The sequence below is a fragment of the Dreissena polymorpha genome, chromosome 5, assembly GCF_020536995.1.
Source record: "Dreissena polymorpha isolate Duluth1 chromosome 5, UMN_Dpol_1.0, whole genome shotgun sequence".
NCBI lineage: Eukaryota > Metazoa > Mollusca > Bivalvia > Myida > Dreissenidae > Dreissena > Dreissena polymorpha.
Window position 1 is genome coordinate 24,811,877 of NC_068359.1, and position 7,623 is coordinate 24,819,499.

The window sequence follows — 7,623 nt, forward strand, 5'->3', positions numbered from 1 at the left end:
TCTATTTTTTATTAAATAAAGTGGAGAACGACATAAAACATGTATGAAGTTTTTTTTTCGTTATTACAAAATAAACATGTCTGCAAATAATTGAAAATAGGGTATGACATAAAACATGATTAATGACATCATGCATCCAATATTATCCAATGACGTAGATAAAATTGTCTGCATATTCGTGACGTCATACAAGTTTAAGTTTATACACATTGCAAAATGAAAAGCAAAATATGCAAAACAATAGCATAATTAAACCATTAGCAACGCACATGACATAACATTCACGCAAATCAATATCATATTCAAAACACATACACACACAAAACGCAATAAACATCACATTGTCAGAAGATCCATCATTGAATTGTTTAAGGTCCATATACATACGGGTACCTTTTATTCGTCATATAAAATTATAGATCTAGCTTGATTTACATAAATTATCAGTTCAACAAACATGGCCTTTGTTGCCATAGCGTGTGCTGCTGTTGTTTCCGTCATTGGAATAATTGGTTATTAAATTTTAATCCCTATGATTCAGACTCTTTTGAATATCAACGAGGAAAGAATATTGTATTCATTCATTTTATTGAGTTTAAAGTTCTACATTTTATAAATGTCCAAGTAATGGGTTGTCCGCGTTATTGCATATTTGTTTTTATGGTGTTTGGAATAAAATAAAACGAAACACTAACCTCTTTGATTATTTGTAAGGTTATTAGATCTATCAAACTTAGTTGAAGGAATTTATAGTTCAAAATAATAAAATATCTTGTTAATTAGATCTACTAGTAGATCTAAGCACCCGAAAGCTAACATACACATTTCGATTTTTATTTAAAGCACCAGTAACTGGTTTGACCTGCTATGCGTGTGCAAGTGTCTTGAATCCTGCAACGTGCGATGTTGATAACTTCGACCCAAGAGCGCATTCGAACGACACCATCAAAACCGTATCCCACCTCCCCGACAAAGGCAAAGAATGCAATTACTGTACAAAGGCATACTTTCACGACCCAACTTCGGGCTTCTATAGTAAGTGATATGTTTATGCGCTCTTCCGACATCGTGCTGCTGTATTTGGTCCTTGGTCGGTATCAATGATTAATTGAAAACAAATGAGCCTTGGTCTACATAGGGTGACAACGGACAGCATAGACATTTTGTATCCGTTTTTATTTATAAATATCATTCAAAGACTCTTTTTATCGTCTGGCTGTGTATAAAAAATAAACGGGACGCATGGTATTAACAAGATTTGTTTCAAGTATGTCATTGAAGTTGTCGGACTGCTTGTCTTACAGTTTTGGAAGTTTTCTTGAAGTCGACATAAGGTGGTTATAGCAGTTTCGTTTCTTGATTTGGGGAAAACAGTATCGATAAAACCGAAAATGAGAAAGACATTTCCCAAAGTTTGCTTGAAGTTTGGGGTAAATTGAATAATTTTAAAGACGTTCTCTTAGTGGAAGGGGCCTTTCTCTTTGGGGACGGGGCGATTATAAAGTTCTTGCTAATGAATGGAAAAAAGCCATGTATAGGTCAAATTTCAAAGCATGGATATTGTAAGTCCCTCTTAAGTCACTTAAAAAATACACGTTTCATTATTTCAAAATAAAAGCGAGCTTATTGTACTCAGAACCATAGGGATTCGGCACAAAAAAACGCGCATATGATATATAATATATAGACTATGGCTGCTGGAGCTGAATGGGTCAAGTTCCCCACGGGTACTACTTCCCCATACCTCGGGTACTTTTAAGTATACTTCACCGTTCACCGATTGTCAAATGATACTTTTGGTACAGGGACCCCGGTAAACTTACAGGTACCCCATCTTTCCTAAAAAATTGTAACCCAATTTGTGTTTGTACCCAAAACTCTTGCCAAAACAAAATTTGGTGTACGAACAAAAAATGTGGGTACAAACAAAAATTTGGATACGAAAATTTTGGGTACTAAAAAATATGGCAAAACAAATTTTGGGTACGAAAAAAAGTGTGTACAAAAATTTGCGGTACGAAAAAAAAAATGATACGAAAATTTCTTGTACGAAAAAATTATGCAAGAAAAAAATGGGTACGAAAAAAATGAGTACGAAAAAAAATTGGGTACAACAAAAATTGGGTACGAAAATAAAAGGCTACGAAAAGTTGTGGGTACTAAAAAAATATTGGGTACGAATTTTTTATTAGAAAAGATGGTGTACTTGTTAGTATACCGGGGTACCAAAAAGTATCATTTGAAAATCGGTGTACGTTGAAGTATACTTCAAAGTAACCGGGGTACGGGGAAGTAGGACCCGTGGGGAACTTGACCTATTCAGCTAGACTATGGGCCATCTACATGTCCAAGTAAGAGAAAAATTTAGTCAGAAGTGACGTAACACGATACCGCACTCGGCTTGAATTTCGATGACGAAATAATTATGATTCAACAGCAAGGATGGCCGAGTTTCTCACGCAATACACTTTTCATTCGAAAGGACTCGCTTGTATTGTGTATTTTGGTGTTTTAAATTATAAACTAAAACCATTCTATGATTTTTATCATAAAAGTGTTGAAAAGTTCCATGCTTACTGTACAGCAATTTAAATAATACTGAGTATACTGACACAGTTAAAAAATGTCACAATCTGCAAAATGTCCCTTTAAAAGCAATGTATCTGATTGTCAATTAGGTGATAAATATTAACCGATTACGCAACCAATACAATTATTTCAATTTTATCACAAAGTTTTAATATTCAGGCAATTAAAATGATAATTAACTATTTTTTAAATGTGCCGTTTTCTAAGCACACTAAGTGGCATAATTCTGAAAAGTTGAAGGCCAACGATATTGGCTTTTATCATGCATGCAATGACATCAGACAATTATACTCTGGGTGAAGTTTTGAGTTAAATTATACTATATCTCGGTACTTAAACAGAGATATACATTTGTTTTAAGTATTTAAACCGATTTTCCTTGTACAAAAGGGGCATACTGCTCCTAGATTGCTGGTCTTACGTCAGTGGCCGTAATTAATATATCGTTATTTTATATGACATGTTAGTGTTTTTCCCAGGAGGGAAAAGGGGCATGGCGCATTACTTTTAAAAAGGGCATTTTAGCGCGCAGTTTAGGCAAAAAAAGGGCAAAAACGTTCCCTGAATACCTGAATTACGGGGAAACATGTAATCGCATCAGAAGCAGTTGTGGAAAAAAAAATTTAAACAAGCACATTTAATGGTAATAGATGTATTTAACTTACTATGATTTATATTAATATATTTACCTTGCAATGTACATTTAAGTTCCAGGCTGTTTCAATAAACTGTACAGCACGACAAACATAATAAAGCAATATATGCATATGAATCTGATTATACACAGATCCACTAACATATAAATGAAACCATGTTTGCCTTATCCCATTTTCTAACAATAATCTCGACATATGTTTAAAATAACATTGCGAGTAAATTAATCGCTAACAATATGCAAACACTCGTTTCTGTGACATGCATCCACGAGGTAGATTACAAATAAATAAATAATATTGTTGCTATCTAAAACATTTTTATGCATCGTTGATTATCACAGACATTTTATTAATTCCATCTTAATGTATAATCTCCATCGTTAATTCGATCGTTTACGACGTTATTTGCTACGTTATATTAATCGAGAACTGTTCAAGATTAAATCTGCTCAATTAATATAGTCGATTAGACGTGACGTCTCTCGAGTAAATCAAGCACAGTCGGAGCGTCACAGGCAATCAAGGAAGCTGATTTTGCGGACCAAGTTAGATCGTAAGGCAATAAAGATGTTATCGATAAGGGCGCGTGGCGAAATTTGCCTTTGAAAAAAAGGGCACGTGGCGAAATTTGCTTTTGAAAAGGGCAGCGTGGCGATCCGAGAGGGCGGCGTGGCTTTTCGCCACGCTAAAATGGCCTGGGAAAAACACTACATGTACTGTTGTTTAAATGACAATAATTTTCCAAATTCGAAGAAGATTTTAATTTGTCTAATTTCCGAGCAGGGTTGTAGATATTGGTCATAGAACACACACAATGACTCCAGTACTGGTTATGATAGCGGTTAAATATTCATACAAGCGTGTGTTCAGACAATACATCGATAAACAATTGCAAAGTACACATAATAACATTTAAACTATAATACAGAAATATCATTTTTAGTACCGATATATATAAAGATTCTATGTATTAATACATTTAATTGCAACTTAATTAAATTACGAGTAAGTTATTAGACCCAGAGCAGGTTTTTTCTGCCATGTTAAAAGGCCAAAACGGACCCGATCCCAAAGCAAACGGACCCGAGTCCAAAGCGAAATGATAATTGTTTATATATTTTTCAGACAGAAGTGTCTTCTGACCTTATAATTATTAGGATTATTAGACTCTAAACCTCAATAAGAATATTAACAACCTACAAAATATATAACTATAATTTTTATGATTTTCCCCAAAGTTGTCAGGAAAAGACCTTTTTTGCGAATATTTGGTTATAAAAAATCCCAACTTGGTCCTTTTGGTCGATAAAACTTTCCCCAATTTGCCATTTTTATCAATTAAAAAATCCCAATTTGACCAGACTCCTTTTCCGAAAATGGCTGGAAAAAACCATGCAGCGTAAAGGAGACTATACACCGACAATTTCACAAAACGATCCTATCAATTAGCCGTTAAATATTTATTGATCAAGTGCTTCACAATGTTCAATTAAAAAAGATGAAACATGTTGTTATAGACTAGTAAATATAATTATAAATGCTATGGGTGTGCTTATCATGTATGTGTTATTTTTTTTTCATTAGCGTTCGAACTGGTGCATGACATAATTTAAATGTTACATTTATTGTCTTAAACATTGAATGAAATTTTATTTTAAATTGATTGATGATATTAATGAAGTTTAACTAAATAACAAAGTTGCCCACGTAGCTTATTGATCTGTCTACGCCTATATATTTATTTCTTTACAAACGTGATTGTTTGATGTTATGATGTTGTTTCGTAAATTGACATAATATACAATATTTATGGGTTATGGCGGACTTTTTATTTACCGTTACACGCTAAATACGATTAATGTTTAAATGTTATATTAATACTTATTTTAAACTTTACCATTTTTATTAAACGGACTACTATCAATGCAGTACTACTTTCTATACAGCATGTACTGTCGGATAATCTTTTTTCGACAAATGACTTTTATTGTGTTTTTAAATGTTATATATCTAATTGAATGAACACATAAGTATTTTGTACCTAAGATTACTCAACGTAATGGCTGCTGATTACACAACCAAGCGAAGACATGGATGAATGATAAAAAGTGTTTAATGACCAGACATTTGTCTGACACCTGTGGTTTATGACACCGTGGTGTTCGTCAGTGATCGCCTTATCGGTAACTGATCAACAAGAGATCAAGGGGCAACTGAACATCGGAATAAAACTGTTCAAACGAATAGAAGATTGATGCAAACATTTAAATTAAAACGATAAAATTAATCATGAACAATTGTTCACTGTTTCACAGCGCGTTTTTTCCTGACAAATACTATTTTTGCTGGTTATTATACATTGTGCTTGGACTCGATTTGTTAATTGTTTGTTTTATCCATATTTGTTTGAGTACAGAAAATTGGATTTTTTTCCAAATAAGCTCGACTTCTGAGTGTTTCTCTTCTTAAACAATGTTATCTAAATGTGTAATTAAAATCAATCATAATCTGTCAAAATGCATATTTTCTTATTATCATGTTATATTAATCAATCAATTCGTAAAATTATATCGAATTATTGTGAATATAAACTATTATAACGGCGACCTTATATAAATACATAAGATTTTGTCAACTTATGGAGTCTGAACTTTGCGGGCGCGTGACATCACTCATCACTTTGTCTTTAGGTAAGCTTAACAAGTATCACGGTACATTGTTGTTCATGCCTTTTTTAATAACCAAAGCCTTCAGTAGGCGAGGAAATGATGCTTTAAAAAATAAATTTGGGTTATCTTTCACGTGATGTTACTCATATAGGAATGGAAACTCTAGGGGAATGTTTTATTTATGGCAAAAGTCAATGAATAAAAAGGAATTGTATGATCGGTGAAGTTTATATTTATTGTTTATGTATATATTTTATTTATTACCTTTTATTAACACAGCCTATGCGCGCGGCTGCGAGAATTCACCACGAGGCGTCGGATGTCTGAAGGACGCTTGCGCCTGTACCACTGACCTCTGTAACAGCGCTGTTACCATGACGACGACTTCAACTTCACTTCTTGCACTGCTTCTACCGGCGATTGTCAACCGTTTGATTTGGAGTTAAAGTGCAGCAATACACAAAATGCCAATATGACTGTCGCCCATTTGATGAGTTTAAGTACTCGTAATAAATCATAGATATGTTGAACATTAACTGAATTTCTATGACAGTTTCGAAAAGGCAAGCTGGGGGATTTTTGTTTTAGTTCGGTAAGTTGTCAATATTGGGCATTTGTCGTGCTCTTTTGAATGATATTGTTCATTGTTCCTCGTGACGTACAACATTATTTGTGCAAGCACTGTCTATACTTATTTAATTATCGTCTGTAAATTGTTGGTAAGAAAACTTAGTAACGCGTTAGTCTTCGTTTAAGCGTGACCAGTTATATTTATTAAATTGATTTTTATAAATTGCGCTGTTTCAATAACGATAAATGCACAAATCAACAGCATAAAGTTATAAATTGCATACTCAACAAACTGTATCAAATGACATGCCATTTGTGTTGTTCTGTTGTTTGCGTAAATCGTCCGTTTGAATATAAACGTGACATCAAGAGCTTTTGCTACATATGTTTTCGATCGTTTTCTGACGTGTTGTGCCACTCGTTATAACGTTTACATTTATTACAATCTCACGTATAATATGCAACAGAAATGCTGTCATAGGCTAACCCAAATTAGGTAGTGGCGTAAGAATAACCAACCGATCGGATCCCTACTCAACCTTATGTTTTTTTGTTAGAATTTCATTCAGTTATGACGAATTATAGAAGACATTATTTAAGTATTTGCTCTTTTCAAAATATTGATATATTCTAACCATATCCGCAATCATCTTACTTCAATGATATTTTGTGTTGTCACGAAGAGAACATCATTAATGCACAAATGGGTACTTCCTCTAGCCTGTTCCTGTGGTGTATAGTAAATTGCTGATATTTGATATTGTTAATTATTTGTGCGATTATTTTGGTACTTCAACAGATCTACACGTATAGTATACGCTAATTCACATGAAAGCTTTCCGATGTAGGAAACGATATATTTGTCTTCATATGTAACTTAGTAAAACAGTATGTCGGTATTTTGAAGTAGAACATGCGACAGCATTCGACCTTCGCTAAGAGTGTGTTCCATGCACGTATAATGCTGTGGAAAGCGTAACAAAGGGACAACATATTGCTGAGATTTCAAGCTTTTACAGTGTACGGTAGGTATAAGATGTTGATTATGTAGTATTGTGCACTAGAGGTTGGGGGCTTTACAAGTCTTCATTATAGAATTGTTGAGAAAATTGAAACTGACTCAAAAACAAACTGTTTTT

The 7,623-nt window shown here is 33.6% G+C and overlaps 1 long non-coding RNA gene across 1 annotated transcript; it reads left to right on the forward strand.

Moving 5' to 3' along the window:
* The first annotated feature begins 843 nt into the window (after window positions 1-843).
* On the forward strand, window positions 844-7,242 carry LOC127831891 (uncharacterized). The gene is made up of 2 exons (XR_008026536.1): window positions 844-1,035; window positions 6,194-7,242. It is a non-coding gene; the product is annotated as an uncharacterized LOC127831891 (long non-coding RNA).
* Window positions 7,243-7,623: the final 381 nt, after the last annotated feature.